This window comes from Balaenoptera physalus (genome assembly GCF_965194825.1).
Source record: "Balaenoptera physalus genome assembly, chromosome: 6".
In the NCBI taxonomy this organism is placed as follows: domain Eukaryota; kingdom Metazoa; phylum Chordata; class Mammalia; order Artiodactyla; family Balaenopteridae; genus Balaenoptera; species Balaenoptera physalus.
In genome coordinates, this window is record NC_138885.1 from 12,904,380 (window position 1) to 12,922,949 (window position 18,570).

General features: G+C 42.3%; 1 protein-coding gene across 14 annotated transcripts in view; it reads left to right on the top strand.

Moving 5' to 3' along the window:
• Positions 1-396: 396 nt before the first annotated feature.
• The window catches only part of CLASP1 (cytoplasmic linker associated protein 1), a 261,977-nt gene continuing 243,803 nt past the window's right edge, over positions 397-18,570 (top strand). For 3 of the 14 annotated variants that reach the window (XM_082465779.1, XM_082465780.1, XM_082465769.1), the window contains exon 1: positions 403-685. The gene's annotated coding sequence lies outside the window, so the exon portion shown is untranslated. Of the gene's footprint in view, positions 686-18,570 lie in introns of all 14 variants that reach the window. The other 11 variants (XM_082465786.1, XM_082465783.1, XM_082465778.1 and 8 more) reach the window with 10 other exon arrangements.

The window sequence follows — 18,570 nt, forward strand, 5'->3', positions numbered from 1 at the left end:
CTCGAGCGGGGAAAGGGGAGCCGAGGTACGGGAAGTCGCAGGGCACAATTTCCTTCGCCCCGGACACCCGGCCGGGGCGCGACGCGCGTAACCCAGAAGTGAAAGGCCGATTCCTTCAGGTATTAGACACCCCCCGCCCCCACCGGAGGAAGTTCCGGCCGGACGACTTTTACCCAGGCTTTCTTGGTTCCTCCTGAGTTCTACGCTCCCTGCTTTCTGGTGCCCTACTGCCATGGCCGCTTAGATCCGACCCTCCCGCCTTGCCTGAGTTTTGCCGCAACTTCTCAGGGGGGGTGCCCAACTCCATTCTGGCCCCCCTTTCCTGAAAGAACTTTTCCCTACGGGTCCCCATCAGGGCCAATTGACGTTCTCCAAGGAGGCAAAATCTCCTGGGACTTGCAGGTCCCGAAGCCCGGCGCAGCCAGGGCAGCGCCTGCGCGGGGGCGTTACCATAGAGAAGCAGGCGCCTCTCTGGTCTCGGTTTACACTCTCTATGGTCTAGCCGGGTCGTGGCGGTAAGGGGAAAAAAGAGAGACCGCACTGCGCAGGCGCTCTGGGCTTCTAATTTTTTTTTTTTTTTTTTTTTTTTTTTTAATCCCCGCACCAAGCGCTTAACCTCATTGGGGTGGAGGAGAAGGCGGCGGCCGTCTGGTCCGCAGGGGCAACAGGAGCGACTAATACGGCTGTAAGTCCCTGGTTAGGGCGAGGATGTGTAGACCCCAGCCCTTCCAGGCCCCAGCCCCCCCTCGCGGTGGTGGGCGCCGAGGCTGGGTGGGGGCGAGGTCCAGCGCTGTCATCCGCTCTTGGGTGCTCTTTGGGGGGAGGGGGCGGCCCTTAGGTGGTAGCCGGGCGGGGAGCGGGAGGGGAGGGCTGTTTATCCAGCCCGCAGGTCGCTGATCCCAGGCTGCTTTGCAGAGGGAGGGGGGCGGCTGTGGAGTGAGCCCGGCTTTGTGCGTCCCCCTCTCTTCTCCTCTGCCGGACCCCACCCCGGGCCCCCTTCCCGACCCGAGTCTCCCAGGCCGGGTGGGCGAAGCCGCGTTTGAAAAGAGCGGGGCTCGCGAGAGGAGGGGGGGAGGGGGCGAGGGGGAGAAACCCACCACAACTATAGTCACGGGCGAGTGATGGGTGTGGAGGAAGATCCGGGGGGAACGGGTCCAGGCGGGCCAGACAAAGCCGAGCGCGGGCCGGGCCGGATACGCAGGGAGCCCGCGGTCCCTGGGCCCGCGGCGAGCTTCTTCGGAGGCTGGCAAAGCGGACAAGTGCTGAGTTAAGCCTTGTGCAGCCTCCTCAACTTGCCTTTGTTGTTCTTCGGTATTGGCAGGGACGCTCTGACGGAGAGGAGTGGGTGCTCTTGCACGTTAGCCTGCTTGGCTACAATAGAGCTAATCGCATTTTGCTTTCCCGTTTAACGAGCCGCTCGGATGAGTCGGGTTTTCCAGAGTCTCACTTATTACATAATTTTTTTTTTTAATACTTGTGTTTACTCCAAAAATTAAAAACAAAAATTAGATGGAGCCTTGAAGCGTGTTTTGTTGCATCTGGGTGAGTTTCTCTGTCTTGGGGTTCGTTCATTAACTGCTGACCATCCGTAGAACCTGTGAGCTCTTTAAACATGGTACTTTGATTTGTAGATGTGGCGTCCAGAGCTTTAGATTCTCTAGTCCTTTGGGAGGCAGTGATGCAGAAGAATCAGAAGCGAGAAATAGTTGCCTGCTGCCATGTGCCTTGCACCCTGTTCGGGGGCCAGAGTCCAGTATAAATGATGGCTTTAGAAACTGTTGCTTTTATTGCTATTATTGTGACATTTGCCGTGCTCTTGATATGAGGAATCCTGGACCATGGGCTCCCTTTGCTCATCCAAAGCAAAGGGAGCAGTGGAGAATAGTAACATTGCTGCAGAGACCATTTAGATAAGAAAAATTACACCACAGTGTCCCAGAGTTACTGAACATTATTTATCTTCTCCATTTGCTAAGAAAGATTTAAATTTTGGTGAGGTGTTTGCTTATCCATTTTTGTGAGATTGTGTAATTGCACCTTTTTTGGCAAATGTTACTCAGATCTCAGTTTCTATAATTCATAGTTTATCAGCTAACGTGTAGCAGTTTCAGATTTCTAAAGTTTTAATTTTTGTTGAGGAGTTTTCAGCCGTAGTTTTATATTCTCCCAGCTAAGGTTAAGCGGAGTCAGAAATCCTTTAAAGAGACTGTTGGTGGTGGAGGTGTCATATATTTTATCTCCATGTCACAATTTAAGCGGTAGTAAGTAGGGAAAAGGCCTTCGCACCTTAAATCAGTGTTAGAACTTGATCTCCTAGTGTGCCAGGATTTTGGCCACAGACTCAACTTTACGTAAAACAGGTAGGCATTTTTTTGTACTAACAAGAAACAAAAATCTGAAGCTTGGTTTTTTATGCTTCAGTAACTACTGCGATAGAATCTCTCAAGTGTAGTTCAGATGATGGGAACTTGCTTTTTATAGAGCAAGATTTCAGATCCTTAAAATAGTTTGACAGGGATGTTGAGAAATGAATGGCCAGAAGACCATTAAGTTTATCATTCAGATGTGTTACATTTTGTTCATTGGTCTGGAATTTAGATTTTTTTCCTTCAGTCCTTTGTTAATTCTCTTTTTTTTTTTTTTTTTTTTTAAATTTATTTATTTATTTATTTATTTTTGGCTATGTTGGGTCTTAGTTTCTGTGAGAGGGCTTTCTCTAGTTGTGGCAAGCGGGGGCCACTCTTCATCGCGGTGCACGGGCCTCTCACTCTCGCAGCCTCTCTTGTTGCGGAGCACAGGCTCCAGATGCCCAGGCTCAGTAGTTGTGGCTCACGGGCCTAGTTGCTCCGCGGCATGTGGGATCTTCCCGGACCAGGGCTCGAACCCGTGTCCCCTGCATTGGCAGGCAGACTCTCAACCACTGCGCCACCAGGGAAGCCCCAATTCTCTTTTTTTTTAGGTGGCTTAATCTCACAGTTTATAAATTGGGTGAGATAGTTTTTTGGACCTGAGACATAAATTAATTTTTTCAGACTCCATTTATTCTTAACAGTCTTCTACTTATAAAGTTGTAGCTTTTTAGATTGGTAGATAATACTTTTTATTTCATAGTACTGTTGGTAAATGTTATAATCATTTAAGGGATTGTAAATGTTAGGCTCAGAGCTGAGTTTTTTTTTAGAAATTCACGTTCTTTTATTTATTTATTTATGACTGTGTTGAGTCTTCGTTTCTGTGCGAGGGCTTTCTCTAGTTGCGGCAAGTGGGGACCACTCTTCATCGCGGTGCGCGGGCCTCTCACCATCGCGGCCTCTCTTGTTGCGGAGCACAGGCTCCAGACGCGCAGGCTCAGTAATTGTGGCTCACGGGCCCAGTTGCTCCGTGGCATGTGGGATCTTCCCAGACCAGGGCTCGAACCCGTGTCCCCTGCATTGGCAGGCAGATTCTCAACCACTGCGCCACCAGGGAAGCCCCTCAGAGCTGAGTTTTGATAAGAGTTTTGATAACTGCAAGTCTGCTTGTCAAATAGTGGAAAGAATAGACAGTAGCAGAAACTAACAAATGTTTAAAGACAGAATCACTGATGATTCAGTCTTTGGTTTGTGAAATGTAATTTAAGAAAGTAAACTAAGCTTTCTTTACCCAGTGCAACCAGGTCGGCATCCATAAAGAGTGTGTGTGTTTGGCTGACTGACCTCTGAAAGCCTTTTCTTTTTAGCACCAGAATTTCCTGAGTGTTTCTAGCCGTGTCTTCGTCACCCCAGGGCTTTCCCGCCTCCCTTATGCTCAGACCATTACTGCCATGCTGAATGCATTTCCTCCCCAGATCCTTACGGCAGCCGAAGTCCACTTCCCCACAAGGATCCCTAAAGACGTAGCTCAGATGTGTTCAAACGGCAGCATTGCTTCCATAACACCTTTGTTGACTTTTCTCTTGTTTCTTGCCTGGAATTCTCCTGCCTCCTTGCTGGTCCCTGTTGTATCCATTATCTTCCTCCTTGGAAGATTCACTCCGGTGATTTACTTTTCTCTAGATCCTTGAGGGATCTGGAGCTTGTAGAACACTTTGTGGTAGCCTCTGTGCTTGGACGACTGCACTGGTGTAACTAGTCACTGTAGAACGTGAGAAGGAATAAAGGAATGTATCGTAACTTAGAGTAACAGAATTTGAGCCTTGGAAGAGCTCTTAGAGGCCCCATAGTCCCACATCCTGCCTTTTATCTACAATATTTTGGTCTTTAGCCACAAACTGCAGGCACGCTTTCCTGTCTCTGGACAGGTCTTGGTTGCTAGAAAGGTATTTTAGACTGTCTCCAAAACTACCCCTCCCCTTTTACCTGTTGATCTTAGTTGTACCCCCGGAAGCAACATGAATCACGTCTGTTTCTTTTCTATGAAAGAGCCTTTCATTTCCCAGGACAGTCATCAGGCCTTCTCTAGATTTATTGATTAATTTATTAAACCCTTTCTTTAATTAGATACCAGGTACCACGAGGGTACAGTTGAAAAGACGTATCTGGTCCCCGCACCTCAAGGGCTCACTCACAGTCTAATAGAGAAGACAGACAAAACGGTTACAAACTGGTGCTGGTGATGCTGAAGTATGTAAACAGCCCTAGACCCTTTGTCCCTCATGGTTTAACCTGATTTCACCACGCTCTCTTGAGACAACTTGGTTTTGTTAGGGTCCTTTAAATGCGATGTTTGAAATAAAGCAGAATTTATTTATACTGACCAGAGTATACAGTTACTGTTGTAGGTTAGGAAACTGTATCAAGGATTTTCAAACTTTGTTGTGCTTTCTGGCTCTGCCACTTACTAGCCCTGTGACTTTGGGCCATGGGCCAGTGAAATCATCTCTTTGTATTTCAGTGATTACCTCTATAAAAGGAGGGTGGAGGGAGGGCAATGTTAGTAGTAGTATCTACTTGTAGGACTGTGTGAGGATTAAGTGAGATAATATATGTAAGATGCTGAGAACAGTGACTGGCGTATACTGAGCGGGTATATGGAATTCCTGTCATGTGTTCATGCTGGCAGTTAATATTAATAACAACGTAATAATAATAGCAGTAATCAGGCCACCAGAATCACTTGGAGAGCTTCTTAAAATACAAATGGCCTGGTCTTATTTATCCCCAGCCACCCAGAGATTTTGGTTAGTTCAGTCTGCGTGGGGTCTGGGCAGCCATAGTTTTTATTTGTTTGTTTGTTTGTTTATTTATTTTTGGCTGCGTTGGGTCTTCGTCGCTACACGCAGGCTTTCTCTAGTTGCGACGAGCGGGGGCTACTCTTCGTTTCGGTGCGCAGGCTTCTCATTGGCTTCTCTTATTGCAGAGCACGGGCTCTAGGTGCACGGGCTTCAGTAGTTGTGGCTCGCAGGCTCTAGGCATGTGGGCTCAGTAGTTGTGGCGCACGGGCTTAGTTGCTCCGTGGCATGTGGGATCTTCCCAGACCAGGGCTCGAACCTGTGTCCCCTGCATTGGCAGGCGGATTCTTAACCAGTGTGCCACCAGGGAAGCCTGTGGGCAGCCATAGTTTTAACAATCCCCAGGTAATTCTTAAAAACCCAGTTTGAGAGTCCTGCAATCTCTATTAATTTTGTTAGTGATTACATTTGCTTTTACGAATTAAAAAAAATGGCCAAGAAGTAGACGAATAGATTCTCCTGAAAGATTTGAACATCCGGATAAAGGGACAGGCCTGGCCCCAGACCCTGGGCCCCTTGGGAGGCATATCCGCGTATTATTGGTTTGGAGTGTACCTCCTAAACATGGTTACCCTTGTCTGTAGCTGCATGTATATGAACGTCTTTATAATACTAATAGCCAGATTCAAGGGAACAGACCCTGGATTTTCAAAGCACTTGTACATTCATAATCTTTGTTTCCTTCAAAATCCTGTGAGGTAGGCAGAGAAGATACCATCGTTATCCTATCAATTTACAGATGAGAACCCAAGACCTGCACGTTAAATCCAAGTACGTGATAGAACTAGGATGAGAACTGGGCCTTCTGTTTCTCGCCTAATGTTGTTTTTATGTAAATTGTCTCCTAGCTACATGATTTTGTTACCTTATATTGAAGTTGTGGTTCTGAAGTCCTCTGATCTTTTGCCACATGAATAGCTGCCAAACCAGATTTCCTCCTTTCTTTTAGTGTGTTTATACTTGCTTTTTAAAAAATGTAAATTTAAGTTTAATAGTTAACATATCTGGGGGCAGGGGGGTGGTGGTGGGATGAATTGGGAGATTGGGATTGACATGTATACACTAATATGTATAAAATAGGTAACTAATAAGAACCTGCTGTATAAAAAAAATAAAATTCAAATAAAAAAAATAGTTACCATGTCTGTTAAGATTTATCTTTTTCTGAAAAAATACCTAGAACTGGCCTCGTGGCCATCTTGTTACCATGGCCCATTTGGGTGTGTTTATCTTCGTTCAAGATGGCTGTGGTCAGTGACTCCACTTTCCAGCTCTCTAGAATGGTTGTCCAGTTAACTTTCCAAGCAGAATCAGTTAAATTTACTTAGAGTCCTATTACAGTGATACGGCAATAATACAAAAAGTTGAGAGGCCAGACGGGGAAAACCTATGCCAAGCTGTCCTAACACAAGGTCTTGTCTTTTCTTTGTATCCAAAGACTTTTTTTTTGTATTTATTTATTTATTTTTAAACATTCATGTGACTCGCTTTTTTAAAAATTAAAAAAATTTTTTTATTTTATACTTTTGGCTGCATTGGGTCTTCGTTGCTGCGCGCGGCCTTTCTCTAGTTGCAGCGAGCGGGGGCTACTCTTTGTTGTGGTGCACGGGCTTCTCACTGCGGCAGCTTCTCTTGTTGCGGAGCACGGGCTCTAGGCACGCGGGCTTCAGTAGTTGTGGTGCACGGGCTCAGTAGTTGTGGCTCGTGGGCTCTAGAACGCGGGCTCAGTAGTTGTGGCGCACGGGCTTAGTTGCTCTGCGGCATGTGGGATCCTCCTGGACCAGGGCTCGAACCCGTGTCCCCTGCATTGGCAGGTGGATTCTTAACCACAGCTCCACCAGGGAAGTCCCTTTTTTTGTATTTATTGAGGTAGAATTGACATACGACAGTATATTAGTTCCCAGGTTTGCAACGTAATGGTTCAATATTTTTGTATATTGTGAAGTCGTCACCACAGTAAGTCAAGATCCATCACCCTACAGAGTTATAGAATTTTTTCCTTGTGATGCGAACTTCTAAGATCTACTCTCTTAGCACCTTTCAAATATGCAGCACAGTACTATTAACTGTTGTCATCATGCTGTGCATTATAACCCCAGGACTTATTTATTTATAACTGGAAGTTTGTGCCTTTTGATGCCCTTCACCTATACCCCCCCACAAGGTTTTTGCTTAATGCGTCACCCTTTAAAGCTGTCCATGCTTTTTAGTAAGTAATTTTAGGTCTTGAGTGTTTTTTGAATAGTTTCCGTGTAATGACATAGTACACATCATTAAAATTTTTAATAGCTTTGTCGTATTTGAGTTGATATGGCAAATTTTGGTAAACTGGGATCCTTGACAGGCACGTTATCTTTTATTTTTTTGATATTATATATACTACAACGGTGGCTTTTTTTTTTTTTTTTTGCATGTAGTTTGCTGCTTTTGTGTTGTTTTCTTCAGATCAATTTTAAGAAGTGAGAATATTGGGTGACTTTTGATACATATTGCCTGATTGCTGACCAAAAAGTTGAACAAGTTAATAATTTCCTAAGCAATTTAAGGGTGTTTGACAAAAATTTTACCAACTTCTGGTAATATGATTTAAGTCATTTTTTTTTTATTCTTTTTGTTCCTGTGAGAGGTGCAGAACGTGCAGGTTGAATTGGATATCACCTGCAGGTGATCCCTCTGCATTGCCAAAGCTAGTGCATTTTCGACAGGTTTGGAGGAAAACGCAGGTCTTACTTTGTGGGGCAGACTGGTCTGTTTGCCAACATCAGAAGGTAGTCTTGTAACATCTCCATGCCTTCCCTTTTCAAGTGTTTCTTTACACAGTTGTGCTCAAGGGCCCTGCCTGAAATATTTAGTAATCAGAGTGTCTGGCGGTGGGGGTGAGGCATCTGTGTCTAACAGATTTCCCAAGTGCTTCTGAGGCCACCAGCGTTGGAGAGCTGCCTCAGGTCCACCTCCTAGCTGATTTCCTGCTCCGCTCCTCCACAGAGCACGTCTCTCCTGCTGGTAAAGGCAGGGCTCTGTTGTGAACAGAGGCCTGTTGTGCAGAGAGAGTGAATTGTGTAGCCGCGCCCTTCCTAACGTGGAGTAGCTGGGTTCATTCTGTGAACAATAAGCCAGTCTTTCTAAGAGTTTGAACTGCATAGAAACAGCTCCTTCTCTGAAGTCTGCGTTTTATTTAAGTTCTGGTAAGTCATAGAATTCTCCAGATCCAAGCCTTTGGTTGCCTCCGGGGCGGCAAACGGACCTCTCGTCCCAGTAGCAACAGCCATCGTAGACTGAACACCCACCATCTGCCAGGCACTAGGCCGGGTGCTGTAGGAGTACTTTTGTCAGGTCTTATGTCAACATTTAAAGGTAGATGCTGTTTTCATTTCATAACGAGAGGAAGCTGAAGCTTCGTTAGAGCACTTGAGTAATGTGTCCGTGGTCACGCAGCTGCAGAGGAGCAGAGTTTGGCTCTTGGATTCTTCAGCTTCCTTGCCACTTATCTCTGTTTTTTTCCAGCACAGGTTATTCTTCCTGCGTGGAAGGTCCCTGGGCTGCCTTGGGGGAGAGTCTGCTTCCAGCATCCGGCAGCATCTGGAGAGGCCTGTTCACTGGTCAGGAAGGATGTAGAGATGCAAGCTTCCCACTAAGGTTTCCATGAGGGTTAGTCAGATCTGGGGACCTACAGTCCATTTTGGATTTGAGTCCCTGGTTTGAAATCTACCCTTGGGCAATCCAGACTCCTAAAGACTTTATAGAAACTTTTTTTTTTTCTTTTTATTGTGGTAAAATGTATATTATATAAAATATGCCATTGTAACCATTTTTAAGTATGTAATTCAGTGGCATTAATGACATTCACATTGGGTAACAGTCACCGTAATCTGCTTCCAACTCTTTCCCATCACCCCAAACAGAAACTCTGTAACTATTAGGCAGTAAATCCCTGTTCGTCCCTCTTCCTCAGCCCCTGGTAACTTCTAATCTTCTAGTTCTATGAATTTGCCTGTTCTAGATATTTCATATAAATGGAATAATATATGTCCTTTTACGACTGGTTTATTTCACTTAACGTAATGTTTTCAAGGTTCATTTATGTTGTAACCTGTGTCAGAATGTTATTCCTTTTTAATTGCTGAATAATATTCTGTTGTATGGATATTGTACATTTTATTCCTTTTTAATTGCTGAATAATATTCTGTTGTATGGATATTGTACATTTTATTTATCCTTTATCTACTGATGGAACTTGGGTTGTTTCCACTTTCTGACTGTTGTGACTAATGCTGTAATGTATGTTGGTTTACAAATTTCTATTTGAGTCTTTTTTTTTTTTTTTTTCTTTTGTGTTTTTTTTTTTTTTTTAATTAATTTATTTATTTTTGGCTGCGTTGGGTCTTCGTTTCTGTGCGAGGGCTTTCTCTAGTTGTGGCGAGCGGGGGCCACTCTTCATCGCGGTGCGCGGGCCTCTCACTATCGCGGCCTCTCTTGTTGCGGAGCACAGGCTCCAGACGCGCAGGCTCAGTAGGTGTGGCTCACGGGCCTAGTTGCTCCGTGGCATGTGGGATCTTCCCAGACCAGGGCTCGAACCCATGTCCCCTGCATTGGCAGGCGGATTCTCAACCACTGCACCACCAGGGAAGCCCTTGAGTCTTTTTTTCAATTCTAGGTATATACCTAGGAGTAGAATTACTGGATCATGTGGTAATTCCATGTTTAGCTTTTTGAGGAACTGCCAGACTTTTTCCACAGTGGCTGTACATTTTTACATTCCCAACAACATCGTACAAGGGTTTCAGTTTCTCCACATCCTTGTCAACACTTGTTATCTTCTCTTTGTTTTTGTTGTTTAAAATTATAGCCATCCTAGTAGGTGTGAAGTAGTATCTCACTGTGGTTTTGATTTGCATTTCCCTAATGACTAAGATGTTGAGCATCTTTTCTTGTGCTTATTGGCTATTTGTATATTTTCTTTGGAGAAGTATCCATGTATCTGTGCAAGTCCTTTGCCCATTTTATTTTTTTTAGATTGAAGTATAGTTAATTTACAATGTTATGTTAGTTTTTGGTATACAGCAAAGTGATTCAGTTATGCATATATATATTTTCATATTCTTTTCCATTATTGCTTATTACAAGATATTGAATATAGTTCCCTATGCAATACAGTAGGACCTTGTTGTTTTCCTTTGCCCATTTTTAAATTGGATTGTGTGTCTTTTTGTTTTTGACTTTTAGGAGTTCTTACATATTCTGAATATTAAACTCTTATCAGATATATGATTTGCAGATATTTTCTCCCATTCATTCTATAGGTTGTCTTTTCACTTTCTTGATAACGTACGTTCTTTGCTGTACAAAAGTTTTTAATTTTGATGAAGTCCAATTGTATTTTTTCTTTTGCTGCTTATGCTTTTAGTGTCATATCTAAGGATCTATTGCCAAATCTAAGGTCTTGGCGATTTACTCTTGTGTTTCCTTCTTAGAGAGTTTTATAGATCTAGCTCTTCCATTGAGGTTGTTGACCCATTTTGAGTTAGTTTGTATAAATAGTGTGAGATAGGGCTCTAACTTCGTTGTTTTGCATGTGGATGTCCAGTTGTCCCAGCAGCATTTGTGGAAGACTAATGACGACTGTACTTATCTTCTGTATCACTCAGTTGGCGTTTATGTTTTGCTTTGGGTTTTTGACTTCACCGCCTGCCCTCCTCAACCTCAACACCCTCCCACCCTGCCTTGTTTTCTTCCCTTGAGACAGGATTCATGGATGTTGCGTGTGTATTGCAACTTTGCTACTTGACCTGTAAGATACACTTAGTAAATGTGAGTTCCCTTTCTTTAGATTTTGTATAGTTATTTTTAAGTCTCCTGTGTTCGGATATAGATTATAAGGACCTTAAGAGTAGACTGTATATCTTTGTTTTTCAATTTCCAACCTTCTTTGGTCCCCCATTCACTCTAGTGCTCAGTCCAGTACTGTGTAAGTGATGTGCTTAACTTTTATTGACTGAATTGTGAAGCTAAACACAGGTCTTTGTGAATACATTTGGGTAATTGCAGACAATTATTCTTTTTTTTGGGCAGGTGGGGCTGTACCACACAGCTTGTGGGATCTTAGTTCCCCAGCCAGGGACTGAGCCAGGGCCCACGGCAGTGAAAGGGCCAAGTCTTAACTACTGGACCGCCAGGGAATTCCCAGAAAATTATTCTTGAAAGATAATGATCAGTATATTATAAAGTTCTTTAAGATTTTAAGTTCAGGTCCTTTTAAGTCATTTTCCCAAATGTGGGGATTGATAATAGTATTGGGCCTTTCAGATGCGTTAGGAATTTTTTTGTATGTGACATTAGCTATATGGATAAATGTCAGTTAGGCTGCATAATATGGTGTTCATTTCATGGATGATTAAAACATTTTTAACTTGTTATTTAAGATTATGATGAGTTTTAAATTGGGAATTTTACGCATTTTAGGTGTGATTTTGCTCTTTTTTTTAAAAATAAATTTATTTATTTATTTTTGGCGGCATTGGGTCTTCGTTGCTGCGTGCGGGCTTTCTCTAGTTGCGGCGAGCGGGGGCTACTCTTCGTTGCGGTGCGCGGGCTTCTCATTGTGGTGGCTTCTCATTGTTGCAGAGCACAGGCTCTAGAGCGCGGGGGCTGCAGTAGTTGTGGCACGCGGGCTCAGTAGTTGTCGCTTGCGGGCTCTAGAGCGCAGGCTCAGTAGTTGTCGTGCATGGGTTTAGTTGCTCCGCGGCATGTGGGATCTTCCTGGACCAGGGCTCGAACCCATGTCCCCGGCATTGGCAGGTGGATTCTTAACCCCTGCGCCACCAGGGAAGTCCCAACAAATGCTTTTAATTTCAAAAATTATTTTGAATTTGTATACAATGAGTGTATATTACTTTTCTGACGAGAGAATTAAGTATCATTAGAAAATCTTCTCTTGCCTAGAAATCTGAAAAGTTAACTAGTGGGCAAGTGTCTGATCTTTCTCTCTGGGTCCGTATTATCAGATTTCCCTCCATCACACTCTTTAGTGTTCAGTAGGGTCTAATGTTACTTGTCCTAAGTGATCAGACCTCCCTTGGGAGTCCATTTTGTAATCTGCCATCCAGATATCAGGGAGGGGAAGGCTCATTTTAAAGTTTGGCCTTTGGTGTTTTGTTTTCCAGTAAGTTTTGACTCCTAAGTAGGTAGTCCTTAGCATCTGTTATAAACACTTATCATGAGATACTGGTTATTCATCGGGGAGGGGGGCAGGTAGGAAGGAGAGATGCTATTTTCTTTTGCTACCTCTGGCCTTATTTATGGAGAATTTGGGCCTGGTATGTATCTAAATCTAAGGCTATATCTTTGTCTAAAAAGTTTGACTTAAGAAGTATTTTTATCACTTAATAGATCGCCCTCCAGACATAGGATCCCATTCTGAGGAGGGTGGCCCTTTCAAAAGAAATGCTCTCCTGCCACGCTCTTGATTCGGGCTGACGGGGTGGTACTTTAGCCTGTTGCTGATTGAACTCGCCTGTTGGTAGCCGTTGCCTGCGGCCTGTGACTGCATTTATAAAGTGAACACGATGGGAAAAGCTTTTCTTACTCTCATTCACTTCAGAATTTGGAGTAGATTTTGGAAATTGCCACAGAAGCATTTGTTTAGACAGTGTGACAGTATTTAGCCAAATTGTGTAGTAATGGTTTTGTGGAATCATGAAAGCGTGACTAAGCCCTGGAAGATGGGGCGCACCTTATAGTCATTTGCTCGCTAGATCTGTTTTGGGGTGGCGTGGGTGACGGAAGGGGACACAGAAAGTGTGTACATAGGTGTCCATGAGAAATGGACCCAAAACACTGAAAGCCCTTAAGGAAAACCACTGCCGTTAAAGTGAGAGAGTTATTCTGGGGTGTATCTGGGTAATTAGTAGAGAATGCGCTATGCACTCTGGTGAGAATCTTCAACTAACTTTACTGTTGTGCCTGAGGACAGAGAGCAGGGCTGTTAGCCCTGTTCCCAGAGAGCTGCGCCCCCAAGGAAGCGGGATGAGCAAGGAGACAGGAGTCCCCTGGTGAGTGTGCTGAGTTCAGTGTGGAAGGCTGAGGCGGGAAGGGCTTCTCATCTGGCAGTGGCGAAGGATGTGTCCCTTCCTGTTTTCGTCGGAAGGATGTGAACCCTGAGCAGGTCCGCAGCCCCCTGGCTGTACACCCTGGGGCCTGGCTCTTGCCTTCCTTTTATGAGAGAGCTATGTTGGCTGGAGACCGAGCTTGTGACAAGGGACAAGGAGCCTGACTCTTGGCCATGTTAACCCCACCGTCTAATGTTGTCAAGTGGCCAAGAAAGCACCCTGGCTGAGAGAAGGCTGAAACTAACCTCCCACAGAGAACCCTGGGTCTTAATGAAATCCGGACTCTTCTGTTTTACTGGAATCATCAACTGATCAGTCATTCCGTTTTGGAATTTTGGGGGTGGGGTTAGACGTTATGCTTTTGGGAAATTGGTTACTATTGAGATTGCATATGGATAGTTACGGCATTATTAAACTTATGTAATTTTTATTGTAGTCACAAGCTTATTACATGCATGATTGGCTGTAAAAATTTTTTTAAAGCGTACCTCAGGGGTATTCTTGTGGGCCTGAAGGTTCCTTTCATCTTGTTTAAGTTACCTGGAAAGGAGAGATAGAACTGCTAGTTAAATGCATTAAAATTTTTAAATTATAAAATATTTATTTTTTGAACAGTTAATACTATCATACACATGTTTTAAAGATTAGGTTCCCTCCTCTGCTGTCTGCCATCTACCCTTCCCTAGAGACACTAATGTTATTAATTATATGTATGAAAAAGTGCATATACATATATGCCTTCCCCCACTCTCCTTTCTTGCACAGATAGTAGACTACTGAATTTTGTTTTTTGCTTTTTTTTTTTACTTAATATATCTTGGAAATCAGTCTATGTCAGTATCAATACATTAAAGGCTTCTTCATAGTTTTTTGAAAATGAAGAGTATGGTTGAATAGTATGCCATTGTATGGCATACCATAATTTACCCAGCCCTCTACTAAGGAACATTTAGTTTTTTCCAGTCTTTTGCATTTATAAAACTATGCTGTAAAGAATAATCCTATAATAATTTATTTTGCATGTGTATGAATGAATTCCTGTAAGTCGACCTTTTGGGTTGAATGTTATGTGTCATTAAAATTTTGAGAGATATTGCCGAATTACCCATCTTAGAGGTTTTAACAAAACCCTGCCGGCGATAAGAGAATCCTGTAGTTAGTACACTTAAAAATGTAGTTTTATAGAAGCGTATGACCTAAAAGTAATTTTGTAGACGTGTATGACTCTGTCTTGTGTTTTTTTTGAATTAAAACATGGCTGTAGTTCAGTGATCAAAAACTAATCGAGTACTTTTCTTCTCATTACTTGTGTGTTTTTGTTTTTTGTGTGTCTTTGATTTTGCAGGAATTCCATGGCTGGAAGAGCTTCAGAAATACACTTTGCTTCCCTATAGGTGTTACCAGTGCTGCCTGCTAGAGATGAGTATACTAGCGATGGACAATTTGCTGAAGAACTAGCTTTTTAAATGTTTTTCGGTTCTTTGTAGTAACTGATGATGTCTGTGGCTTCAGGATTACGGTTCTTTTTGACTTTACAAATAACTTTCTGGTATTTATTGGACGCAATATACTTATACTAGAAAGAATATGAACATCTTAATGTTTTGAAATGTATATTTCCTTTGACTAGATACTGTATGTACATGGTTAAAAAAGTTTAAAAGGCGCCCAAGGATAGAGAGTGAAATGTAAGCCTTCCTCCACCCTGTTTATCGTTCTTCCACATCCCATTCCCAGAGGCAGCCGCTGCTTCTAGCTTCTTGACTGGTCTTCCAGATAATCTGTGCGTGTGCAGGCTGGCGGCATTGCTCTGTTAGGATCACTGTTATTTTTTATTTTTTTTAACATCTTTATTGGAGTATAATTGCTTTACAATGGTGTGTTAGTTTCTGCTTTATAACAAAGTGAATCAGTTATACACTGTTATTTTTAACTTTTTTTCTTTTTTAATTTTTTATTGAAGTATAGTTGATTTACAGTGCTGTGTTAGTTTCTGGTGTACAGCAAAGTGATACAGTTACACATATATTTTTCATTACGGTTTATTACAGGCTATTTAATATAGTTCCCTGTGCTATACAGTAGGTCCTTATTGTTTATTTTATATATAGTACTGTGTATCTGTTAATCCCAAACTCCTAATTCATCCCTCCCCCACCCTCTTTCCCCTTTGGTAACTGTAGGTTTGTTCTCTGTGTCTGTGAGTCTGTTTCTGTTTTGTAAATAAGTTCATTTGTGTCATATTTTAGATTCCACGTATAAGTGATATCATATGGTATTCGTCTTTCTCTTTCTGACTTACTTCACTTAGTATGATCATCTCTAGGTCCATCCCTGTTGCTGCAAATGGCATTATTTCATTCTTTTTTCGGCTGAGTAGTATTTCATTGTATATATGTACCACATTTTCTTTATCCATTCATCTGTCGATGGACATTTAGGTTGCTTCCACGCCTTGGCTATTGTAAACAGTGCTGCTATGAACATTGGGGTGCATGTATCTTTTCAAATTAGAGTTTTTGTCTTTTCCGAATATATGCCCAGGAGTGGAATTGCTGGATCATATGGTTAATTCTATTTTTAGTTTTTTAAGGAACCTCCATACTGTCTTCCACAGTGGCTGCACCAGTTTACATTTCCAGCAGCACTGTAAGAGGCTTCCCTTTTCTCCACACCGGCATTTATTATTTGTAGACTTTTTGATGATGGTCATTCTAACCGGTGTGAGGCGATATCTCGTTGTAGTTTTGATTTGCATTTCTCTGATAATTAGCGATATTGAGCATCTTTTCATGTGCCTATTGGCCATCTTTATGTCTTCTTTGGAGAAGTGTCTGTTTAGGTCTTCTGGCTGTTTTTTGATTGGGTTGTTTGTTTTTTTGTTATTGAGTTGTAAGAGCTGTTTGTATATTTTGGGTATTAACCCCTTTTTGGTCGTATTGTTTGCAGATATTTCCTCGCATTCTGTAGGTTGTCTTTTCATTTTGTTTATGGTTTCCTTTGCTGTGCAAAAGCTTGTAAGTTTGATTAGGTCCCGTTTGTTTATTTTTGTTTTTATTTCTGTTGTCTTGGAAGCCTGACCTAAGAAAACATTGCTACGATTTATGTCAGAAAACGTTTTGCCATGTACTCTTCTAGGAGTTTTATGATGTCATGTCTTATATTTAAGTTTTTAGTTTGTGTGTATGGTGTGAGGGAGTGTTATAACTTCATTGATTTACATGCGGCTGTCCAGCTTTCCCAGCACCACTTGCTGAAGAGACTGTCTTTTCGCCATTGTATATTCTTACCTCTGTTGTCGAAGATTAATTAACTATAAGTGTGTGGGTTGATTTCTGGGTTTAACATGTATTTTTAAAAATTATATAAATAGTACATTTTCATTGTAGAAAATAGAGTGTTAATGCTTTGGTATGTTTCTTTCCATACTTTTTCTATGTACCAAGAATATAAGTGACTACTTTTTATTTTACAAACAAAAAGGACGTCAGAAACATGGAGTTTTCTAGTTTGCTTTTTTCACTAAACTGATTGTAGATATTTTTCCAGGGCAATAAGAACACATTTTTACTTTGATTTTCAATGATTGCGTGGTATGCTATTGTTTGGACGTACTGTAATTTCTTTCCGAATTTCCTGTTCTTGAACACTTATTTTTATTAAAAAGTCTTTTTCACGAAAGCTGCAGTGAACAACTTTATATATACATTTTAGAATACTTAAAAAATTATTTCCTTAGATGAATTCTTAGATTTGGACCTATTGGATCAAGACATATTTAAAGGTTATTGATAGCGGTTTCCAAATTGCCCTAGATAGTTATGCATTTTATTCTCATCAGCAGTGTATTAAAATGTGTATTTGATTATGTTCAATTACATTCTTTTTAAAAAAAAAAAATTAATTAATTTTTTGCTGCGTTGTGTCTTTGTTGCTGCACGCGGGCTTTCTCTAGTTGCAGCGAGCGGGGGCTGCTCTTCGTTGCAGTGCACGGGCTTCTCATCGCGGTGACTTGTCTTGTTGCGGAGCACAGGCTCTAGGTGCGTGGGCTTCAGTAGTTGTGGCACGTGGGCTCAGTAGTTGTGGCATGCGGGTTCAGTAGTTGTGGCTCACGGGCTCTAGAGTGCAGGCTCAGTAGTGTGGCGCACAGGCTTAGTTGCTCCGTGGTATGTGGGATCTTCCCAGACCAGGGCTCAAACCCATGTCCCCTGCATTGGCAGGTGGATTCTTAACCACTGCGCCACCAGGGAAGTCCTCAATTACATTCTTAAGTGATTTTTTTTGTTTAAATGTAGCACTAGAGTCAGGTTTTTAGGCATTTTAAAGAAAACCATGTTAGTGATGAGTAGGAATAAGTCAGTGTTGGAAAAATATTGAGGTAGTCACACTCAGTTTGGAAATGTAGCATCATCTGCATGTACAGTTCAGTACATACTAATATAGGCAAGGCACAGATCTCTTTTTGTGCTTTTCTTTTGGATTTTTTCCCCTGAATCCATAAAATATGAATGTAAAAAGGTTATTATAGTAATAGCAGTGTTCTGTTATAGTTGATCTGAGAAATATAGCAAAATTTTCCTAGCTGTTACATGTAAGCTTAGTAGAGTACAGATTTAAAGTCTATATGCTTGAAATCTGGTTGAATGGTGGGTGGGTAGGAAGCCGTATGTGAAGTTGTGTTTTCAGTGTCCTTGTCATTGCCCAGCTGATGTTGCAAATTATTTTTCTCTGCCAGGTCACTTGCACTGCACTGAAAGGATTTGAAGCTAACCCTAATAAGACTCAATGAATAAATGAATCTCTAAAGTGCTCATCTCAGTTTTCTTTCTTCAGCAAGCACAGGATTCCTTATCATTGAAGGCTCTGTGACTGTAGGTCTTCCCAGTCCATCAGATTCTGCGTCTTCAGTCTGAATCTTTCTGGAGCAAGGAATAGAAGCAAGGGAAATGATTTGGGCGTGAGAGACAGTAGCAGAGCATGTGTTTTCATGGCAGTGCACGCCTAAGACAGAGCTTTACCCAGGGGTGACCTTATGTTTATTTCATCGTTGTAGTCTTTCCTTTTTCTGTCTACTAAGGAGTCATCAGAAAAGTAGCTAATCTTCCAGGAAAGTACCTTGATGTACTGTTGGAATAGATCCTTCACTTGTCTTTCCCTCCCCAGTGGACCTGGAATTCGTTGACAGATTGGCTGGCACATTAGGTATTTAAGGAACTTTAGGAAACTAGGACCAAGAGCCTGTCCACATCATGTAC